Here is a 25,358-nt window from a genome sequence, read left to right as displayed (position 1 = left end):
ACCATGTTGACAACATCGGGGGAAAAGGAACTTGTGGCCGGCGTGGGGAATGCATGGTTGAATGATGCCCCAGAACCCTCCGCTGGATACAAAATTGGTCCCCGAAGTAGTCAAGTGGCAGAGTTGATGGCTGTGCATCAAGCCATCCTCACTGCTGTCCAACACCAACTTCACAAACTGGTCATAATCACTGATTCAGATTATGTACGGAACGGGTTTGTGCAGCACCTGGTTAACTGTAAAACCAGAGGCATGCTATGTGCTAATAGTAAACCTTTAAAACACGGAAAATTAATACAAAATATTGATGATCTGGTCACCTTGAATGGGATGACCATCTACTGGAAAAAGATCAAGGGTCATTCTAAAGTTGAGGGACCAGACAAAACTGGAAATGACCTAGCTGATCAGCTGGCCAAAACCAGAGCCATCCAAGGGGATCTACTTGAGATCGAGTCCCTGTTGGGGGAAATCCAGGTCACTGCTATCACTAGGACCCAGACAAATGCTCACAATGAACTCTCAACTGCACAATGGAGTAAAGAGACCCCAGATGCTGATTTGATTATGGCTCAGAAAGGGGATCCAATAATTGGTAAGTTTTATCAACACGTTGAGGACCCTGAGAACTTTCCCCTGACGGATACCGATTACATTGGGATAGAGGACCTCAAAGTGTTGATGAAATGTCCAAAAATGTTCTGAATCCAAGACGGTTTGTTGGTGAGGAGATCCATAGCTGGCCCTGACCAGTGGGTGGTCCCCACCTCATTCCAAAGCCTGATGCTAAGTCATGCCCATGATGCGGCCACAGCCGGTCATCGGGGGTTTCATACGACATTAGAAATCTTGCGAGAGGTTGCATACTGGCCACACATGGGGCAGGACCTCGACCAATACTTGAAGGGGTGTCTTGTGTGTGCGCAATGTCAGCCAACATCACTCACACACTGCTCCCCTCCAAAAGAGGGGGATGACACTGCCTTGGTCAGATTTACAAGTCGATTTTATCGGGCCCGTGATTCGCTCCTCTTGGGGAACAAGTACATGTTGACCATAACATGCTTGTTCACTAAATGGGTGGAATGTCTTCCGGACCCAAATTGCAAGGCAGAAACAGCAGCTGCCCTGATGATCAATCACATCTTCTCGCGTTTTGGACTACCCCAAAGGATTGAGTCAGACCGAGGTAGCCACTTCACCAGCGAAGTGATGACAAAGATGAGGGAGATACTTGGGGTCAAAAGGAAACTACACATTTCCTACCACTGTCCTCTAGTGGTAGAGTTGACAGGTACAACAAAACTATTGTGAGCATATTAAAAATGTTTGTGGCAGATTCTGGCCCAAGTTGGGACATTTGATTACCCCTTGTCCTGATGGCCATCGAATCTACCTCTTCTTCTGCAACAAAAATGTCTCCATTTGAGCTGATGACTGGACGAAAGATGGTGCTACCCCAGCATCTGCTCTACAGGACCCAAGAGCAGCCCTTGATAAATGCCTCCACAACTCATGAGTATGTTGAGAATCTGAGAAAACACCTTCAACATGCGTTTGCATATGCTCAGTGGAATCTAGAGAGATCTGCAGACAGTATGAAGACCCACTATGATCTTAAGACAACTAAAAAAGAGTACCAAGTAGGAGACCGGGTCTACTTGTACAATTTCCAAATGAACCAAGCCAAACACTGCCAATGCCTCCCAACTTGGCAGAGTCCTTTTGAAATTGTAGACAGAATCGGATCAGTCGCCTACAGAATTTGCATCCCCAAGGGCAGTTTGGCAGAAGGGGAAGACAAGTGGGTCCACATAAACCAGCTGAAGTGTTGCTATCCCAGGCATACTTTGCGGCAAATAGAGGAACCAACCGGAAACCCATATGGGAAATAGTGCAAATTAGTACCAATGCAAGTGTCCTTCCCACTGCTGCCATCCCCAAATGACGTGTGGACACAGTATTGGAAAAATATCCATAACCATGCTCTATTCTATCTTCTAGCATCTGGACTAAGAATGATACAAAGGATTAACAAGGAGGACCACTCGGGGACCGGGAGGAAAGACCCAAGGAGCCCAGAGTGCTGTTCCATACTTTCTACCAGAACCAGCAATACCCCTGACCAGAACCGGCGAGGAGAGCATGTTCCACCAGCAATGACGGGAGAAGCAGCTGAATTTCTCCACATGGACAAAAGAAAAGAACATCCCAATCTCCCGACTTCCCCTTGACGGGCGGTCAAAATCAAGTCAGGAGGGAGGGCTCTGTCAGATGTATTGACCCACTCCGCTATGCTATGCGGCATCACCCTGCCAGTTGTGGAGAAAGAAACAGCAACAATGGCGGCAAAACCCTGATACGCACCAAAAAACTACAAAAACCCACAAAATCCGTGTGCTCCAGCACACAAAAAGGGGGATGCACAACCTGCCACCAATGGTGTGTGTGCAGTGGAATAGAGAACACTCTGCAGAAATGTGCCAGTGGGTCCCATAACCAGCAAACAGAGTGCAGAGAGAAAAGCAGCACTTTGCAAGGGAAACCCAAAAATCTGCCTACAATTGTCATTTGCTTTGTTGCCCAAAACTCCAAAATGCCTATAACACAACCCTTTTCAACATTCACAATCTTGCCTGGTGCTAAAATCCATGTATCAAATGAAACATTGTGAAAAATACAAAGTGTGGAAACTGACAGCCTCTATGCCAAAATCTGGGTGCAGTACCCGGGGCGTCCTGAATGACAGCTGTCAGAGGATCACTAAGGCAGCTTTAAAATTACCTAAAACTCAAAAGTCTGCTGAATTAGCAAACATAATCAGGATTGGTGCCAAAAAGGAATACTGATTTTAGTTGTGTTTTTGATTCCACAGATTCTGTGGAAAGCGTAGACAAGATCCCACAGCTATGAGGTTTTGAGGAATAGCTGCTGTGTAAAATATGCAATCTGTGTATGTGATCTTCTCTCCTCCTATCAAGGCAGAGAGTAGACTCTGACCCAATTACCTTTCACAGGTGAAACCTTAGCTAAGCCGGCCATCCACACCTTTGTAATGTCATTTTTAAAGCATAAATAGAGACAGCTGAGAGCAGATATGGACAGAGACAGATCCACTCACGCTCCTGATGCGGGCGGAGCACCTTGCTGCTGAAATCTGCATCTTCCTTGTTCCAGACTCCAGAAACCTGGCAAAGCAAAGGCCTATTGCATAGCTGAACCATTCTCAGCTAGGCCTCAAATTCTAGAACAGAACCCCAGAAGCCTAAGGGAAGCATCATAATACGGCCAGGTTGTGCTGTTACTGCTTGCCTGCTGAATTGAAAGACCCTCAGAACCAAGAAGGGCAGATTCTGTTCTGTGTTGTGCCGTGCTGTGACCAGAGTGCCTTGCTGACCCTGTCCAGTCTGATGTGCCCAGCTGTCAGTCCCTGATAGATCCGATTCAATGGTCCAGAATCCTGACGGTTCAGAATCCTGACGGTCCAGAATCCTGACGGTCCAAAATGTAAAATCAATTTTGTTTTATGAGTATTAGCAGGAAGTTAGAAACTGTTGATTCCCGTGCATTATCTTGTCCCCTCCTAACCTTTGAACTATCCTTACTTCCATAATCAGTAATATTGTTAAAATCCGTAGTGAAATCTTATTCTATCTGTAAAAGCTTCCTTTTCTAGTCATTTGTCAACTTTGATCTATTAAATTAATTTGAGTGACCAGCCTAGCGCTCCTAGTTGGACAGCGAGGAACCAGGACTGAGTCGTGAATCACCCCTGACTCTTACCTGTGCCGGCCTTGTGGCTTAGCTTGGATGCTCTAGTCCATAGTCAATCTTTTTCTGATTTGAAAACTGAAGCCTCTTTCCATTCTCGTGCCTATCTCGCAAAAACAACCTTTACTAAAACTTCAACTCCTACTTGTAGCTAACATCTGTAGCTACCCATAGAATCCAAAACAGTGCGGTTCTCCTGTTATCGCGAATATCGCACACATAAAAATGTGCCGCGATTTTAAAATCCTGAGAAATTTTACACGTTTAAAATAGATTTAAACTGCTTCCGACTTTGATTTTAAGATTGCAAATGTTTTCTGCTGACTAAATCATTACTTATGCTTGTGTGCAACTGTTCAAAGCGGCTCCCATAGGAATTTACAACAATTTAGGTATTTTTTCACACACTTAGAGTTATTGCTCAGCCACTTTAAAAGTCATACTGACAGTTAAAAAGCCCACTTCATTTTTCTCTTTCTGTGGAAGGGGGAAGTGAGACACTGTTGTCTGTACTATTTCTGAATACCTGCTATCTCCTCACCTTTATTTAAATGTGCTTACTGGTGGGTTGAGGGGTGTTGCAGGGGGAACCTCTAACCATAGTGCTATCTGATCTGAACCAACACAAAAGTAATATTTTCTGTGCTGCATTTGTTTTGCTCATTACTTAGTCCTAGTGTATTAAAGACATCATTCTGTGTTCTGTCACCCCATTGGTGGTTGTTGTTTACCTATTAAAATATATATTGTGATTTTGATCTAAATAAATAAATAATACCTTTTTCAAACCAGCCTGATTCCTGGTCCAGGGTGGCCCGGGGTATTCTTAAATAAGGGGTGTGATACGAGTGGTACATCTTTCAAATAATTGAATCTGTATATCAAACAAGTTTTTCCATTGTGCTGTACACTAGGCCGAGAGCAGAGTGTATCGCCTGATTGAAATCCTTAACAATCCCCTGTGGCCTTTAACCTTCACAAGGAAAGAGTCTTCCACTCCTCCTTTGATTCATTTTGGACTCATAAGAAGACGAGAAGAATGTTTTGGAGCCCTGTTGAGAGTGCACTCCATTTCAAATTCTTCAACTGTGACTTGAAGATAGAGTGCATCCAAGAGGGAGGTGAGCTCTGTCCCCTAACCATCCCCAAGGAACATTGGGGGTGAATTGCTGATGACCAAGGCATGCACTCTGCGCCTGAAGTGGAACAAGGCTCCTCACGGAAGGTGAAGGAACTGGGGGTGAGGAGTAAGAAGGATTCATCGTGTCCTAGAACCCCTGGAGTGGCACTCAGATCACCATGAGAAGCCCAAAGCAGCTGGGCCCCTGTTTCCACCACTCCAAACCATCCTTTAACTGATTTGACCATGTTCAGAGTCTTCGAACTACACAGGCCCCCTTTTCCCACCTGTTTCTATGAAGACATATTCTTTTGAGTGACATGGCTGCACTTCTTGCTTATTAACCCCTCCCCCAATACCAAGGGCCTCATTACGACCCTGGCGGTAAGGGGTTTACGCCAGCGTTAGCTGCGCCGACCCCTTACCGCCAATTACGAGGTCCCCTAGCGCCATGGTGCTTTTAACACCTGCTTTTAGCAGGTGTTAAAATCCATGGCGCTAAGGGACCATGGAGTTAATTACGCCACCGTAATTTACGGTGGCGTAATTAACGCCTTCCCCACTCCCATTATGCCCTATGGGGCAAAAATGGGAATGGGGAAGGGTAAATGGGGATTGGGGACTTACCGCCCCGCCAAGGTCGGAATGGGGCGGTAAGTCCGCCAACCACCATGGCGTAAACGTAGTTTACGCCATGGTGGTAAAGTCACGGCCCAGGCGGTAACTTACCGCCTGGGTCGTAATGAGGCCCCAAGAGTGCTGCTTTGTATAGCTTCTGTATTTTTTGTGTTCTTTTCACAGGAGTGGGCTTTTGTTAGTGTTGTTATTTGCTTATTTGTTTGTTTAAAGTATTTTATAGAACCTCGGTTGGACATTCTTTTACGTTGGATTCTTTGCACTATCGCTGTTGGGTTGTTACTGTTATATTCGTATAGCCTGCCATCGGCCCGCGTTGCCACAACAGTCAAAGCAAGTATATCTCTTGAATGTCTGCTTCACCTTTCTGATTGGAATCACTGTTGGTGTGTAGTAGTGTGGGGTTCAGTAGGTGGTTTTGCCACTAGTCATCCCTGTACTTCTGCAGAGCAGTAGACATTTCGGCACATGGCTCTTGGTCAGGTGTGTCAAACTCAATCAGAAAGTGGACTGTTTCAGAATCAAATGTACCACTCGCGGGTCAGACTGTCAGGGTAACAATAAGGAGTGGAAGCTGGTGGATTTGCCCAGATCCGTGCAAACAAGAGGCGAGTGAACTTGAAACCTCTCACACGGGCATGTGGGGTTTTCATTCACGAGATTCTCTTTTAAATAATAGATGAATATGGTGCATTTTACAGCATGAATTTCAGGAGAAATGTAATAAAAAGCCAAAGCATTTACAAACAGTTCTGAAGGGAATCGCGTGAAATGTTCCAGTGCTTCAGATTCCAGATCATCAGCGGGACACGGGAGCATTTCACTCCATCAGATCATGCATGTGCCCCTCAGAGCATTGTGCCTCTTAGAACAACAGATGCACAGTGCAGACATATACATTTCTGCTACACCATGACTCAAGCAGCACCTGGCACAGTTGCCACTACCACACTGGAGAAAAATCTGCAGAAAACAATAGAAATGACAACAGCTTAAAATATCCAAGGGTTTGGAAGGACTGTATCTCAGACTGAAACTTTCATTTCATTTTATGATGCAAGTTTATAATTTTGGTTTCTTTTTTAAGGCAACCTTGTTAAGCACTTTTTTGAAGCAAGCATGCACAATATCTCTGCACAGCGGCGCTGAGGTAGGCTCCTGAAGGAACAAGAGCAGCTTGGACAATATGCAGAAATTCAGTTACTGGTGACATTGGCTTTCTCTCATGTTAATTTAATCTAAGCCTCTGTATCTGAGGAGCTTTGTCTTATCTTTCCTCTACGGTATGCACTGTGTGTGGAGGGCTGGAGGAAAGGCCTTCAGGGGCCTAATCTGACCCAAGCCCCTTATTTTGACCGCCCTGATCTTGGTGAACTTACTACATGTCTCTCTTTTCCTATTTCCTCTTTCCCACGGTGTCCCCCCTCCATATACCTTCTCACACAACCAAATATTGGCACTGTCACATCTGACAGCTGGCCTGGCAGTCACAGGTGGCATGCTTGGCATTTTGGCAGTGAGTCCCTAAATGTTCAGCATGACACTCTGGCCAGTACTTTTAAGGGAACGCCCAAGCATGTCTCGCGTCCATCACACAACCACACGTCCACTGATTTACAGTACTTAGAATCCTCAGAGGTACTAGAAAACTGCCTTCCCCCGAACATGCTTCTTATTGCGAGATGTCCTACTGTCCGTCTTTCTGATCAGCAGCTCATCGGATCCACTGCACACCACACTTGCACCCACACTTATACTGCCTATACTCCCTTGGAGCTTACCAATTTATTAGCCCATTTTGCCCCTGTTCTAGCCTAGCTTCTCCCCTCCACCTCTCTTTTTCCCTTCTTTCTAGTTCTTCACCGATTACGGTCTGGTTACCCTGGGTGGGGGGAAAATACCCCTATTTGAGGGACAGGTCCTCAGTGTCGCACGATCACCACATTGCTGATTGGAACAGTATGGAAGTTTATCACCTTACATATCATGTCAATGGACCTATTACAAACTATCTGCTAAAAGGAGAAACGTAAGACAATCTCCACGAGTAAGTCATTAAAGGTCCCCAAATAGCAGTCATCAATCTTTTGCCTACTGCATCCTCTGAGCTTGGAAGACTTCCCCCCTTGATAAGGCAGGTCCTTGCTAACAAACTACACACTCCAAATACTTTGCCCTTCAAAACCCATCTCGACATCACCTGGGCTAAGTGATCAATACTATTTTCTATTATTACTGATCTTCAATACCTAGTCGCACTAATCAGTCCTCCTACTACACAAAGTGCTCTGCCACACCTGTGACTAGGTCCATACTCTTCAAATACTTACAAACAAAAAAAGAAACCAATTAACAACCTTTTAACTGAGTTGGAACATTTCACTTGTACCTTTGTCAGGTTACTACCATGTGAATGTCTCACATTTTTCCTCCTATGTTCCTTCTCTGTCATGTATTGGGCAGTGCGCATCCCCGGGCCTCACTCACTAAGGGGCCTAGTTGGAAGGTACCTGCACCCGCACAACAGCAGTAACCAACAAAGGGACTGTATCGTCTGTCTGTGTCCAGTGCCTAAAATCGACCGGGGAGAAAGGCTGTGGTGTATTTACACAACCCTGACCAGCCTCGTATATTGCCTTGTTTTTCAATAGTTGTTGTTGCACTATCATCAGTTGGGTGTTACTGTGCTGAGGCATAGGTGTGGTCCTTACAACTAGGAATAATACAGAGTTGCAGAGATTCCAACTGCTTCCAGGTTTGTCCAACTCCAGCCATTGAGGGACAGAAACCTGGCGGGCTTTCATGATATCCCTCATTAATATTCACGAGGAAATATTTGCATACATTTAGAATCACTGTATGCAAATTTATCTCATGAATATAAATGAGGGTTATCATGAAAATCCGACATGGATCCGGCCCTCTGGGCCTGCAGTTGGACAACCCTCTGCTAGAGAATCACTACCCACTGCACTTTTCAATTAAAGCAGTATTTTATTCTTCCATTGATTACACCAGCACTTTTCTATCCTTATTCTGCAATAGGGCAGGCAAGGCCTTTCAGTCCTGGCTTATTAACTCGCACATAATTCACAAATTATTCCACAAAACAGATTGCCTAATCTTTGATTTCGAGCTGGGCTTTGCATCTCTCACTAAACGATGTCCAGCACCACAGTTAGCTCCTTTGCTCAATGAGGGGCAGGTCTTCGAGGTCTAGGCCACAGGCAATGAAAAGCATCAATTGACAACGATAGTGGATCCTTCAGTCTGGTAGATCACTGTACTGTGCGATCTACCTTTGAGCACTGACCAATGAAAACGAAATGCCCGGTATCCTCCCATCCTTTTATGACTGTCCTCTGGTATAATCGTCTGCATTTATCTCCCTGATTTATAAGAAAGCAATGGAAGTAGTGACAGGGAACTAATTTCACCAAATCCAAGATGACATCACCTTTGACCCTTCACTGACATCATTATAACAGACACTACTTGATCAGTGACGCTGATGAGCAGTCCCTTGCATGCTTTCTTTTTGAACTATTTCTTTTTTTTGGATACTGCAGCATGCTGACCAACAGTGACTGAATATCCCCTCCTGATACTGCAAGAGAGCGGTAATGACTCTTACTTTTAATAGATCAGTAGTCAGATTGTCTAAACCAAAGGATTCCCAAAGCAGCAGCTGAGGGGTGGAGATCCCTAACCAAACTGCAACCATGATAAGCATTGTTCCCATTCGGGTTTAATCTTGGATGACTTCTGTGCGCGTGCTGATGGCAGGGTTCCGCCTCTGATAGACTGTTCTTTCATCTCTGCCCACCTGAAAATAATCTGTCTTTCATATCCGCCGAGAAGCGCACTCGGCCAGGCTTCTGAAGTGCCTATAGATGTCTGCCCGTAATCATAATGAACCTTTTTTGTTGGATTTTTTGTTGGATTGCTTTTCCATGATTGTGTTTGCTGTCCATTTTTAATCCCTCTTTGGCTATGATGGGGTACTCGCACAACCTCCATTCGTTAGCTCTACATGTCTTAAAATGTTATTTCCCACTCTCTCTATGTCAATGAAACCTTTTCATCTCCCAGCCATCATCTCTTCTCCCCTATTCTTTCCCTCTTTGCTTTTGCCTATCTTCTCCAAGCCTAAACCCCCAACCCTATAACTCTCACCTGCCTGCATTGAGTATTCGGCCTCTATTCACCAGCATCAGAAGGTGATGAAAGGGGGGGGGGCGTGCGGATTCCCAGCAGTGGGGGAACCCACAGACGGGAATTTGCACCGGAGTTTCTGTTCCCTCAGTGGCGTCGTCTGGAACGTGTAAAGGTTGTTTCCATGGTTCTTCTCCTGGCTGCACCATTCTGCATCCTCACTAGAACCAGGGCGAAAATCAACGCAAACGTGTGCCACCTTCAATTCACACGAAATCTGTGCAGTTATTACATTCACACCACACACGTATATACCAGCTTTTATACAAGATGGCAGCATCTACTGTCAATAAAACGCAAAATGCACACATAGGGCACTGACTTTATAAACGTGGACTCGCAAACATCCAATTCAATTTCTGCCTTAAATCCATTCTTTCCTCTTCATCTGAAACAGGCAAAAACAGTTAACAGAACACCGTGTTGACTAATGTTGCATAATCCGGGGGCAGCACAGCGCATGCACTTAGTGGAAGGTGGCTTGCATGTTGACCCCGCAGCTGCTGTGCGTTCATGATGACGCCCTGAACTCGCCACTCCTTGCTCGGCAGCAGGAAGGAACTGCCCCTTCTGATAAATTAAACTTTAGCCAACACCCCTTTTAAAACAGTTTTCCGGAATGCCCGCGTTTTGCAACAGACAAAGGCTGCCCGATGTTCAATCCGAAAGTGCAGATACTTTGCAGTTTCTAATAAGAGAGCTGGGCCGGCAGCAAGCACTTTGGGATTTTTTGTGAAGCAAGAATGTAAAGAAATGCTTGTGATTTGATAGTAGGACAACACCAGGGGCCAGATTTTACAGAAACTTTGCACTGGTGCAAGTGCAAAGTTTGCACGTTATTAGTACTATTTTTAAAAACACTGGGACACATTAAAAAAAAAAAAACATTGCACCTCGACAAGTGCAGTTTGGCATCTTAAAATCACCAGGACCAAAATTGCCCTAGTGCTAAAAAGATACATTTCTGATGCATTTTCGCACGATGGCAAAGTTTGCCCTCGTGCTACCACAAGGACAAACTTTGCCTGGTGCAAAAATGTAGTGAAAATACATCTTTTTTGCACTAGGGCAATTTTTGCCCTGGTGCTTTTAATATGCCAAACTGCACATGTCGAGGTGCAATGGTTTTTTAAAGTGTCCCAGTGTTTTGAAAAATAGGGCACGCTTTGCCCTAGTGCTATACCGTGCAAACTTTGCAAAGTTTCTGTAATCCGACCACAAACAGTGATGCTTGCTCACTGCATGCATCACGTCGGCCTGTTCATGCGTCTAACGCGAGTCATTTTCTAATTACAACTGATTGCAAAAAGTGGCTGTGCTCTATTAATGTTACTTTTTCGAATCCACTGGGTTTTCTTGCATTTTGCAGGCAGAGTTGGGGAGTGGGGCAGACTTAACATGCCCACCTGCTCTTCCCGCTTCACCTGTCATTACCACCAGAAAGGCTCATGCTTCGGGCGAAGCAATGGATTTCTATGGAGACCGCCTGCTTTTAGCACCTTCTGAAAGCAGGCAGTTTCCACAGGAGTCCATTGGAAGTGCCTGGCACAACCATTGATTGATGAAGGCAGTTACAATTTTTCAAATAAGTAGTGAAAAAGTGAGAATTCACCTGCGTTTTCCACTTTACTTTACTAGTATGTGAATGAAAGTGTTTAAAATTGCATGAATGGGATGTGGACCCCCAACGCAGTTAAACTTTCACTTAAAAATACCCGCAAATGTTTTGGCCCCAGTATTTTTTCAGCAAAAATCACAAAAGTACAAAATAATAATATATTGGGCCTCATTCCGAGGCAGGCGCTGATGGAATGAAGGGGGGGCGAAAGGGGCCGGTACGGGACCGGCCCCCTTCATTCCGTCAGGGCCGATTACAAGCTTCCCATTGCGTGACCCGGATCGCACGCCTGGTAAAACCAGGTGCGCTTTTCGGGTCCCGCGAGGGGAAGAAGGAGGTAACAACGGGACACCTGTAATGTGCCCGTTGTTACCTCCCTCCTCATTCCCATTGATCCCTACGGGGGCACAAATGGGAATGGGGAATGGTTCCTGCAAGGAGGAATTACCGGTCCTCCAATGTTGGAATGACCCGGTTATTCCTCATTGCAGGAACCTGGTAAACGAGCCCGGTTTGGTGGCAGCCATGGAGCTAATAGCTAATAGCTCCATGGCTACCCCCAAACTCGTAATGAGGGCCATTGTTTGCACGTAGCCCTGCCCATTGCCCATTCTGCTGAGTACCAGGGGCTTTTGTTATTGAGTTCTTTACACACATAATTATGTGTTTGTTTATTGAAAACATGCTAACATTTCTAACTTGAGACCAGAAGCACCCATTGCATTGTGAATCACTCAAACGTTCATACTTACTAAGAAGACATGTCACAGCCATTGGAGTATTTACAATATGCAACAGCGAGCACAGTAGCTTCACACATTTAAGGTTATAAAATGACTCCATCTAACACACCGTGACTCAGTGGCTGACTTTAATTTCACCACTAATTGCATTCTGGGACGTGTTGTCTTGTGAGTTAAAACATGGTTGTAGACCCTCCTGATTGCGCAACACGCATAGAACTCGACATTTGAACCATGTTTATCCACATTAGTGGGGCTCCCAGACCTCTGTACATTTTGCAGCACTTAGGGTTATACCCTAAGTAACTAAGAGCAATCCATACGTGGACCTCTTGCTCACTGTGCTTTGGAGAGGCTCATCTTCACCTCACTGCGGAAGCCCAACAAGCCTGGGCTTTTTATGGGGCTCTTGCCTAACATTGCGGTGCTGGTCTGCCCAACTGGGTGGGACAAAGACTGATATGCAAATGGTTATTTCTGCTCTGTGAAGGGTGCAGTGAGCTAAAACGTACTTGAAGACCCTCTTGAGTGGAATAAAAAACAGGTCATTTGGGCCATGTTCGTTCTCAGTAGAGGGACTCCCACACCTCTTTACATTTCACTTCAACTGAGTTGGGTGCTCCTGGGACTGTTGTAAGGAGATGAATCAGAAAAGGGCAGGGCAAGAGCATGGATCAACACATATGCTAAGTAGTTGGGGGTAGAGCAGGTAAACGGCCAAGTGAGTGGCGTGTTTCTTATTTATAGTTGGATATTTATAACACGCTTAATACACAGAGGTTTCTAAGCACGGACCAGGCGATCAGGGGATCGAAACTGTGTTGCTGTACGTTGTCTTGTTCCAAGGCAAACGCGTTGCACGTGAGCTATCCTCCAAGCCTCATGTTGCTCTCTTTACTTTGGATGTACCAGCTATGAGGGTTTTCCTTCGGCATATTTTTGAAATTCCAGTAAAATCTGAGAGGGGGTAGTCATTTATATTTGTCTTTATTTGTTCCCCTTATATGAAATGTCATATTAATGTACAACAGTTCCACACTCTTCCAATAATATATGTTTTGTGATGAATCCCAGGATATCGTCCCTGCTTCCCTAGACGGAGCCCCTTTCCATGAGGCCAGGGATGTGAGGCCAGTACCCAATAGCCCCCCTGGGGCTGGTACTCAGTGGGTGGATCTCACAGGAAGGGACCCTCCCTGTGCTACTCAGTAACGACTGTTCCCTGGAGAGAGCAGTACACTCAAAATACATCCACTCCTCCCTCACTCTCATACCCTACACCAAACCCTATAGTCTCTCATACCAACATTTAGTCCTGTAAGGTAGAAGATTTAGCCACCACAGACAGTACTGGGACTAGGAAAAGTAGGGACTACCTATGTGAAGCAGGTATAAAAGCTGGGAGGAAGAAGATCACATGAAACCCACTTAGAAGTAAAACCACTAATACTGACATGAGGAGGAGGCACGGAGCAATGCAGAATACTCTGCAGGACCAGCTTCAGCAGTCCAGACAATGGGAAAGCAACCAACAGGTACAGAGAATAAAAAGGAAAGAAGGACATGGTAAGCAGTCAGTCCCTCCGTGGTGGAACGGCAAGTCAGGAGGATGTTTGGCTTCGAGTAGGGTAGAGAACGCTGGCCAGGACACAAGAGTGGCAGCTGAGACGTCTCTGATCGGTCCGCAGTCTGCAGACAGACAAGAGAACTGGAGTAGCGAGGTGAAAGCAAGTCACCTGACCACTTGGGCCTGGAAAAAGTCTCCAGATGTTCAGTCTCCTTCGCTGTGGAACTGCCACAGCCTGTGCAGACCCTGTGAGGGAAGACGATCGCAGGGGAGTGAACGAGACAGCAGAGGCATCCCGTGCTCATACCAGAAACCCAACGAGAAGTCAGAAACTACAAGGTACATTGGGGAGAGAACAGGAAGCCAGAGAGACGGGGTCTGGGACCCACATGAGATCCGGGGATGCCCGAGAAGCCAGAGAAACAGGGTTTGGGACACATATAAGAACCGGGACGACGTGGGAAGCCAGAGCAATAGGGCTGGGGACCCATATGAGTACCGGGGATACCTGGAAAGCCAGTGAAACAGGGTTGAGGACCCATATAAAAGCCAGAGAGGTCTGGGAAGCCGACAAAGAAGGGTTTGGAACCCACTATTTAGAGAGGAGGATGCCACTGACCTTCTCCTTAATCACAGTGTCTGGCAGGTTAGTGAACCAGAACTGTTACACTAAGAAGGCCAAGGAAAGAGCCATACCCCTTGGCATTGTGAATTGTAAAAGCCTAAGTAGGCCAAGCAAAAAGCCATACCCTTTGGCATTGGGAACTGTAAAAGCCTTAGAAGGCCAAGTGTAACGCTTACCTCTGGGCCCTGCAGGAGTACCTGGTCTGGTCTGTCTGCGATTCTGGTCCGGTCTGTCAGCGATCTCCAGCCCCTGTTGCTGACCAAAACATTCCCTCCACCCTGCTCACTGCAGGTTTAGTCACCCAGTGGTCAGGGAGGCGGGAGTGGCCTGGATGAATATAGTTCTGGGGCACCCTTATATGGCCAAGTCCCTTGGGAATTTTCCAAGTGTGTTTAATGTCTATCCCAGTTGTTTCACTGGTCCACAGCGGTATTAATGTCTTTCCCAGTTCCTTCACTGGGTTTTAGTGGACCAGACCTGCTGCAGCGCACCAGTCTGCCTTGGAATTGCCTTTAAGTATTGGCAAGAAGTCTTGGTTAGGTAGGCACTGGAGTGTTGAATGTTTATTGAGAGCGGAATAACCGCATGCTTCTTTGTTCTATTTGGAAGGCTTAACCCCCTTTTGCCTTCTTGTTCTTCACTCAGGACTCAATGTGCCCGTGGAGGAGACTTGCTGCGGAATGCTGGTGGTCGCGGACCCGCTACGTGGAGGATCAAGTTACTGCCGTGAGTAGCGTGATGATGGTGGGAGGGGTATGGTGGAGTGAACAGTTCGTAGTTTACCCCCCTCTGTGTTTCTTTGTAATTGCAGGAGTCTCGGGTGTACCTGAATGCAGACGAGCGGCGAGCAATGCTGTTAAGTACCTGTTAAGGAAGCCGCGGTAAGTACCAGGTAAGCAGCTGAGTTCTTACAGCCTTGACATGTAGTGAAGTGCTGGATTCTTATGAGTCTTGACACGTAGTGAAGCGCAGGTTCTTAGGAATCTTGACACGTAGTAAAGCGCTGGTTCTTAGGAATCTTGACACATAGTGAAGCGCCGGATCAGAGCAGGCAAGCGTCACGCTGGATCCTCAGCCGGAGAAAATGCTAAGCACTGGGTGTGGCCCAGGGCGGGGTTTATATAGCCCTGGACCCACCCAGCACCACTAGACCACCATGGATGCTTGTACTGTGGCCCTCTAGGGGCCATATTGGACCCTGCTGAATAATCCAACCAGGGGGCCATTTTGGATGGGGCAACATGCCTAAAGTCCAGGCAGGAGCCTGTTCCTGCACCATGCAGCCAGTCTCCCAGACCATGCACCCCCAATGCTACCCACTGAGGGCTTGGGGTTCCTTGGGGTCATGACACCAAGGGAAGAGCCATACCCTGTGGAATTGCGAATTTTGAAAATCTGAGAAAGGTTAGGGGAAGAGGCACACACCCTGACATTGTGATTTATTCAAGGCAAAGAGAAGCCAGGTAAAGGAAATTGATCCCTCTGGTGCCTGTGAAGACTGTGATACAAAATAAGGAGAAGGGAGGCATTCTATTGGTGACAAGGATTCAAGTTGTAATTTTTGCTTTGTTTGTAAAAAGAAACTTTCTATTTGTTAACCTGGAACTGTATGTGCTACAAAAGAACTATAAGCTGGAGAAAGGAGTCTCGCCCTCAAGAACAAGTCCTGAGAGACTGATGGCATGGTATTATGCTATGCAGAAGACGTGTTAAGAAGACCCAGTAGACCCTTTGGCTGTTTAGTTGGAAGTCTAATGGACGGTAATAGGTTTGACACAGGACGATGGACTTTTAATTTCGTACACATCATTAGTTTAAGTTGAGGCCGGCAACCCCCTCTTAGGAATAGGGCAATATAGGCTTTTTTCTTTGCTTTCTTTGAAAATAAACGTGTATAGCCTAAATTATGTCTCTCCTGTGTCAGTCTCCTATCTCCTGACCTTTTATATTTTTGAAAATATGCCCCTTGTGTTCTATATTGTAGATAATGATAATCACCACACAGAGTAATTGTGTTTATGTGAACAATAAATGTGAGTCAGCCTGAATGGTTAAGGGTGCAAATTAACATCAATAGGATGCACAGCTAATAGAACCACACTTTGTTCTTCTGATACCTATGATTGTACTTGAACTTTTAAGAGGAATTGATACATAATATAATTACTATGTTATTCTCCTCTTGTAAAGCACACATCCCTACATCTGACTTTTGAAGCAGAGAAGTTCTCCCTCCATTCCCTTCATACCAACACAGGAGTTAAATATCAGAATTTAAAAAGGTATTTGGCCTTATTTTGCTGCTTGCTGTGTTAAACTGTATTCGTATAACACCGTCTTATTGTGAAAATTTGCCTAAGCCCATTTGCGTTGTACAGAAAACCCCGTTTGAAATGCTCCGATTCAAATGGACTTCACCGCCATTTTTAGAACCATCCGCCATTTTGATTTTAACTCTTGCTTTGTGTCCTAAAATGGTGGACTGTGTTTTCAACTACTGCCGAGCCGAATGACCTTTGAGCTACATCAACATCTAGACGGCCGAGAGCAGAATGTTTGTTCTGTGCAAAGAAACCTTGCGACTCGTATGAACTGCAATCTAGGCGTTGTATACGCTTACAAGCCTCATCCTCATAAAAACAATGAAACAATGTAGAACAAAGTCAGACCGTGTGTTTTTGCTGAACTGCATTGTGTTAATTCTTGAAACAAGGCTTACTGTGGATTGGAGAATCAATGTTACCCTTGAATTTTCATGGACAAGCAAACTTGTTAAATATGTTAAACAATATTGTCATATTTGTTATGTGAACTGGGCACAAACCCTAGTATGTAACTTATTAGTTTGGAGAGGGGCTGGACAAGGATTGGACTAGTGTATAAAAGAGTCTAGATTAAGATGTCCAGCACTCTCACCCCTGACTATGTCTGCTGGTACACACTCCAAGGTGTTGGGAGCCAGATAGCTATCTGTTCTGCTTTGAAATCTGTACAGCAATAAAGATACTTGTATCTTTCGACCCGTGATTGGCGTACTTCATTTTGTAAGCCTTGATATTTCTTTGGTCTTTCAGCTGTTTCAGCTGGAATTATCTTTATTCCTGGACCTGTATGAATGGTTGTAAAATGTAGTGGAACTATTAACAGTGACAATTAAATATGAGCATTTTGTAAGTCAAATGTGCGTGAATAAGACAAATATCTTAAACACACATAGAATCAAACAATGTTTTGACTATTGTTTAGGATTCATAACTGTTGGAAACTAATGATGACATTGGGTCTTTTAGCCTTAAAGGAATGGTGCGGTCCAAATTTTTTATTGTTCCTACGGGACGGCCATGTGTTTTTAAGCCTAAGTCGCTCGATTTTAGAAAAATTTCCTATGGACCTTACCCGAGTTTTCGTCCATTGAACGCACGCGAAAACAGGCACCAGGGCGCTGCCATTTTGTGATAATCCTATCACTTGCCCCATCGCCCTGGCTGACCTGCTTTTGCGGCACTAAATCATATCCCCCGCCCCTGAACCTGACATTATCAAAACATTCATATTCCCCGCCTCTCTCCGTGACGTTACTGTGCTGCGTAGGCAAACGCTCCCAGTCGTCTTCTACGCGACTTCACACAGAACCCCGAAACCAACACAGATCAACTCACAACACAGCGCGCCACAATTCGGAATATGAAACTGTACTTTAAAATCAAACAGCAATACGGTTCATTTGGTAAAGTACATTTATTTGACATTAAATTTTTAGAGAATATTGGCAATTGGCATATTAAATCGGAATGGACTTTATTTTCTTTTCTCTCGATCCGCAAATCCGGAAAAGTTTATCGTGATTCACACGCTGTTCCTTTATGGTACACAGGGTGTTGGTTTTCGTTAAAAGAAGCACTTTGGACGCATGGTGAACCGCATGGCTGTTCCATCAACTAGGCACTAGGCCACCGTAAAGGTCGATATGTTGCTTCTAGCCGCTAGTACCGCGTAAGGGCATATGGCCCCTTGGCGATCGTCCCATAAGATAGTCAATGTAGTGCAGTTGTTTACAAGAAGCTGCAGCTGGCGGTTGAAAAATCTGTCTGCTGGGGTCTGGAATAGGTGGCAGTGGCAGTACGGTAGGATGTACCTGTTTAGAAAACATAAAAATTGAAATTAGTCTCACCAGCCGATCTTTATTACTATTATTCATTTTATTCATTACGGGCAACCTGAAACTATTTCCTTGCGACGATAGTGTAATGGAGTATGTTCGGCTCTAAAAGCAATGCGAAAACTAACGAAATAAATCGAGGGAAACACACAAACTAATGATTTTTTTTACCGTTGAACCACTGAGAAACGACTGTTTGTCTACATGCGTGTCGAATGGGCACATACATGCCCATGTGCCCAGTAGAAAGACGGTCCCACAAATGTTGAACTTGCTCTTCATTCATTCATTCATTCATTCATTCATTCATTCATTCATCCATCCATTCATTCATTCATTCCGGTATAAAAGCATCTAAAGAGTTACTTACATTATATTTGCCATTTCCATTGTATCTCTGCGTAATGCAGTCCGTAAATCCCATTGTGTTCGTGCCAACGATTTTTCATATACTGAACTAACATGAAACTCGGTCTAGTTTCAGAATTTTCAGCATTATAGTCTCTTACGTTATTGCCCCCCTCCTTCAAATGAAGACCTTTCGGCATGGTCCCTGTCTCTCAAGGTAAAAAACAACAGAACCTTATACTGCCAGTGCGATTCGCGGGCATCTTCAGCCCGTGAGCAAAAAATCAAAGCCGCTGACCTTCACTCTGCATGAGCATACATTCTTAATTTGCAACATCCCGTCTAAAGCCATCTGTGAGAAGTAGAATTTTCGACTCCATGTTTGTACTAGGCCTCAATGTGCAAATGCGAACTGACTTCTCTCCCATCTGCTATGCCTCTCTTGGAGCGTTCTAAGGCCCCCAATTTCGTCCTCGTTGTCCGCGAGCTTTGCAGCCCTAGAGAATAATAACTATGGAGACATTGACTTTTTGGGGGAAGGTCAGGGAAAGTATAAAGTACCTGAGGAGTTGAGTTGAAAGTGAGATTTATTGTTTATTTGTTTTATTATTTGCAATACGCAAGTCTCCCCTCGGTTAACAGTGCGCAGCATTTACATGAGATTGCGAAACTTAGTTACAGCAACAAAAATATATACATACACATATTCACAAGGCCAGGATGGTGAATGGAGGGTTTAGGGTTAGCATACTTTGTATGCACACTGTACAATAACATTATTTTCAAAAAGACAATCAGATTACAATGATTTATTTAAACCGGGATTTGAACTTCTCAACGAGCTCTGCTTTGGGTGGACATGGCACAGTGGCAATGTTTGGTGGCAATGCATCAGTGCTCTGCACAGAAACGCTCAAAATTCCATATCTGTGCTTCTCTAGTACACTAACAATAAGGCCTTTAACAAAGTGGAACTCTATTTCCTCATATACTGGTTTTACCCCCCATTTCTTAGTTCTTTTTCCAAAGGTCGTAGTGTAGCGAGGCATCCCTACATTTCCCATAGTCCTAGACTGTTCACAGCCCACATTCTCGTTATGGGCCAAGACCGCTAGTAGAGTCCTATGTTTCATGCCCTGTAAGCTGAAATGCAATCGCTTTGGCCTGTACTTTAGGCACATATTGTGGAACACCTCCAATTCTCCTGTGTGACAGAATTCTGTCAGTCCCCTCAAATCTCTTGATAGAGTTTTATCGAAAACAATCTTCTCAATGGCTTTGTGTGTAGGTGAAGATGCAATCAACCACTTCTTCTTCCGTGCCTCCTCTGTGGACAAAGGGCCCTGTTCACATTGGTGGAAATGTTGGTTTTCTGTCCAGCGGTGAACGTTGGTACAGTGGTGCATCAGTGACTGCCATTTTTCAAGTAGGATTTCCACTGACCCTTCACAAGCTTTGGAGCCCCACCAAAGATGGTTGCTGATAGACTGGGACCACTGTGAAATACTTTCAAAACCTTTTTTTTTCCCTACAGCCAAGATTTTCTTATTGATTGATTTAGCAAGATGCCATACGTCAAATTGATGTTTAATATGTGGGAACTGCTCTCTCATTGTCTTGGCAATTGAAACGTGTCTGTCTGTGGCTATGAGGTTGATGTGCATTCCCCTTGATTGTAGATATTGCAATGATTTTATAAATCCTTTATTCTCCATGGCCACTGAGGATTTACATTGGGACACCTGCACGACCACCAAACTCACCATTTTCTTACTATCCATGTCCTGAAAGTGGTAGGTGCAGTACTTGGCAGAAAATCCAGGGCTGTCGCACTGTCTATCGCCGGCTAGCCTGCATCGTTTCCCTTCGAATGTACTTGCAAGAGACAATTGTTCAATTTTCCAAGCATCACTAATGGCCGGAAACAGATAATCATGTTGGTATTTGTAGTACTGCGTTTTAGAAATGAAATGGAGTCCCACAAACTGAAAGTCCCTAACTTTCTAAAACTGGATCCACTAAAAAGTGAGGCAGCTGCACACAGTAGATTGCCTGCTGGCAGCTTCCCCAGCATCGGTTGTGCAGACCATGAGAACGCATGATTCAATCTACAGGCGGCATGTATTTTGACGTTACTGCCTTGTTTTTGACGAGTCACATGAATCAATGGCTCCCCACACACTTCCCCTTCAACTGAATGCCCACATTTCAGCATACTTATAATATCCATCAAACAACTGTTGAATACTATGTATTTGCCCTCTTTCATTAGACTGTCATTCGGCGTAAAAGTTGTTTCGGACTGTGCCGTTGAGGACATATCAACAAATTTGAAAGAAATATCGCTGATATCAAGTTCTGAGGCGTCGTTGGGTGCTGCTGCTGGTTCATTCTCTGTCATTTCAACATCTGTTACTTCAGCATTGATGGGAGAACACAACAATGTTGACAGCTTTTTGGGTGGCATTTTTTTGGCGGGTGCAGATTGTGTGAATTGATCTGCGACTACTTCAGAGCTATCTTCAATACATTCAGTATCATCTTCTTTTGGTGGTGCGGTCGAACTGTAGCAATGGTCCAATAAAACTTTACTGGATTCTCCAGACACATTCAATTCATGTTCTGGCAATTGGACATGAGCATCTCGAGTCTCAACACGCCGCGTCTGAATTAATAGTTCCTCCATAGTGCAAATGGTCTGGCAAGCAACATCTCTCATTTGCTTCGCTGTCTGTGTATGTATAGTTCGTACACCCACGGGTAACTAGAGGACAGATTGGAAAAGGGATGTTCATTTTAAACACAATATAAAGTATAGTACAATTGACAGGAAAAAAACATAATATAGTCCGCAACACAAAACAATTCCTAAAATTATGAACTGTTTGTAACTAACCTTATTTTTGTTTCTTTTCTTTGCAACTTTCTTGACTCGAACTTCAACATCTGCACGCTGTTGCTCCAATTAATTTCCGCATGTCTTCCCTTCCTCTTGCACTGCAACGACTATATTTTCTGGATCCGCTTAGACAGCACGGAATGACGCTCCATCGACTCCCTGAAACATAGTACTTTCATTACTATGTATCACAATATTGAAAACATAAAACACACATGAGGACGAACACACAGGTACATCTCAATAGCTAAACACGAATTAAACATTCTGTAGAACAATCAAACAACAAGTATTCGAGCTCTGATGATCTAGTTCAATGGAACTGTCAGTATTCATACCTCTGGCTCTGCATGGACTGCCATGAATGGTTGTATTGGAGAGGAGGCATCAGCAACTCCCTGAAACACAGTACTTGCATTAGTATGGTTTTCAATATTGTAAACATAACACACACTTGGGGTCGACGGCACAGGTACATATAAAGAGATAACCACAAATAATGCATTGTCTAAAAGAATCAAGGAATATCTAAATATGATCAGATTTCATCGACTTATTTCCCTGATTTATTTCCATCTGCATCATCTAAATGGGATGTTGTTGTTGTAGTGGAAGCTCTGTCATCTCCCTGAAACACAGTACTTGCGTTAATAGGGAAGAAAGTATAGCAAATGGAATCACGTTATATAATGATGCTCGATGGAGTTGCCAGTATCCATACCTCGTGCTGCCGAAGAATATGTAGGGATGTTTTAAATGTAGTTGCACTTCCGAAAGCTGTTGCACCGATTCGTATACGCAAGGTCCCGCTTCCACTTCCCCTGGAATTACTTGAATGTCAGGCTCCGCATCAAGTGCAGGGGTTGACGCTCCATCAAGTGCCTGAAAGATAGTACTTGCATTAGTAAGGATTACAATATTGAAAACATAACACACACTTGGGGTCGACCGCACAGGTACATATCAATGGCTAACCACAAATGAAACATTGTGTAGAACAATCAAACGACAAGTATTCCAGCTCTGATGATCTAGTTCGATGGAGCAGTCAGTATCCATACCTCGTGCTGCTGAAGAACATCTAGGGATGTTGTCAATGTGGTGGACGCTTCAGCATCTCCCTGAAAGACAGTACTTGCATTACTATGGATAACACTAATCATAACTGAAAAAAAACACCAGTGGACGATAACTAAGGTGTATATCAATTGGAAAGCACTAACCAAACATTCGGTAAAATAATTACACGATACAATAAAAATATTACTTGACATGCATAAAACAAGTCTGTAGCGGAATAGCCAAGTAAGATTACCTGATACGCGCTAGAAGTGGTTGATAACTGCGAGCACGTCACGGATGTAGCATGTTCTTGCTTCAGATTCAAGGGATAGTCAAGCAGTTGTAAAGGTAAATTATTGATTGATAATGAAATGCCAATATTAAAAATTGCCATGTAAGGAGACAGAATACTTGACAGTAATGCTATTGAAAATTCGCAATATAGCACAGTTCCCTGTGCCCATATATAGATTTTGTTTGTGGGTTATGAAATCGAAAAAGAATATATTGATAAATGTCATTATTCAAAAAGCTATACACTCATATCAATGTTGAAAGTATTACAAGGGACACAACACCAAAAATATCAATGAATCTATTCGGCTACCTACACACTACCCCAAGGCCTAGAGCTAAATCCGGACACTTGACTCACCAGTGTCGGATTGTGGATGAATAGAGTGGGAATAGCGTTCGCGAGCAATTTTCGTGTCGTTCGCCGTTTATTCTTCTTTGTTACCCAAGATGTTGTGTACATGTTCGAGGAAAAGTGCCGGCTGCAGATGCGGTATCGATCACCCCTCTTGTCCTCTAAGACTTGTTGGACTCTACTTTTCAGCTCATCCAGTGGATATCCGCAATGTCAGACGCATTCTCTTATTCAATCAACAGTTTTCGGGAATACATGCATTGTAGTGCTTTCAGATTTAGCATGGGTCTTCGAAGGGCAACCGCTAATCGAACAGGCAGGCATTGTTGAAAATTCGGAAAAGTAAATATTGACATTATTATACAATCTTGATGAATAAAAATGTGATACAAAAGTAAATGAACCATACAATGTTCAATGCAAGGTTTGTTTTGGTCGCAGGAACTATACCAGTTCATCATGTGCGGCTTAGTATTTGCATAAATTGCAGAAATTTATAAATGATGTGACTAAACTCTCAACATGTGACTCGTTCCTTGGATGTTCTGTCTTGCACGAGAAAGAAACATGCTTACAATATATAGACTGGACCCCCGAAGGATGCAATTCGATGACAATTGACACAGATGAAAATAAATAGATCTATTGATAGCATAACAATGGAAACTCAAGTCAATATCAATGAGACCAATGAACATAGCACTATTGAGTACTCTACTCGCAAATAGATAGAAATTTAAAAATCAACGAAATATGACTAGGATACATGGCCTTACCTTGACCAACAAACAGTTGGATTCAGCAAGCAGAGCAGTATGTTGCAGAAGAACAGGTAGATGGCCACAGGTAGCACACTGACGAATTTGCTTGAAGCGGTCACAGAAGTTCACGGATAGCACGACGACAAGCAGATTAGCATAGATCTCAGTGGTTCTCAGGTAGCACGTTCAGGAGTTGACTTGCAAAGCACAAAGATGTTCTCATGAGACATATCAAGTGGTTTATAAAGTATTACAAACAGGGTGCGTTTGTGAATGAATGACGTGTGTATGTTGTGGTATTATGTGGTTTGCCGTCGGCCGGCCAGCGTGAGGGGGGGTCCTGGCCGGACACACGGGGTCTGAGGAGGCCATGTGAGCTATGGGCCCTTGGCGTGGGATACCTTTTGAAGTGTACATGCTGTTTGGCACCTTGGCCGTTCGCGCCCCTGACAGCCCCCCATGGCAGCGTGCATCCACTTGTGCGAACCGCCTTTGATAGAGGGGGGTAGGATGGATGGGCCTGGGGCGTGCAGATAAGGCACAGGAAGACTGCTGAATGGAGACACACTTATGTGGATTGCAGGGGAGCGGCCTGCTTCAAGGGGGAGCCCTGCCTGAAGACACGGAGTCTGAGGAGGCCATGTGAGCGATAGGCCCTTGGCGTGGGATACCTTTTGAAGTGTACATGCTGTTTGGCACCTTGGCCGTTCATGGCAGCGCGCATCCACTGGACTTGTTGTTATGAACTTTTGTTTTTGTTAAACTAACCACTTTTTTATACTTTATATAGTTATACTTCCCTTTGATAGGAGAGGGAGGTGGATGGATGGATGGGCCGGTGGGCGTGCAGACAAGGCACAGGAAGACTGCTGAATGGAGACACACTTGATTCATTTAAAAAATCGAAACAACCGTTTTTAAAATATATGTGGCGTTTTATTTTGTTTCTTTTTTGATGGCACAAAAATACAAAACTTTACAAATTGTACAGGTCAGGTTGCAGCACAGCGAGGGAAAATCCCCTGTACTGACCGCTGTCACTCGGGAAAGTTTCTCTTATGGCACGAACGGCACAGGCGGGTATTACTCTTCGAACGCGGTGTCCAAGCCTCCCGTGAAGCCACCATCTAAAGGAATGATATGCCACCAGCCAGTACCACCTGTGAAAAATAATGATACAAACTG

Source organism: Ambystoma mexicanum, chromosome 4p, assembly GCF_040938575.1.
Source record: "Ambystoma mexicanum isolate Mex_15411 chromosome 4p, UKY_AmexF1_1, whole genome shotgun sequence".
NCBI classification, from domain to species: Eukaryota; Metazoa; Chordata; class Amphibia; order Caudata; family Ambystomatidae; genus Ambystoma; species Ambystoma mexicanum.
This window is presented reverse-complemented; position numbering follows the sequence as displayed.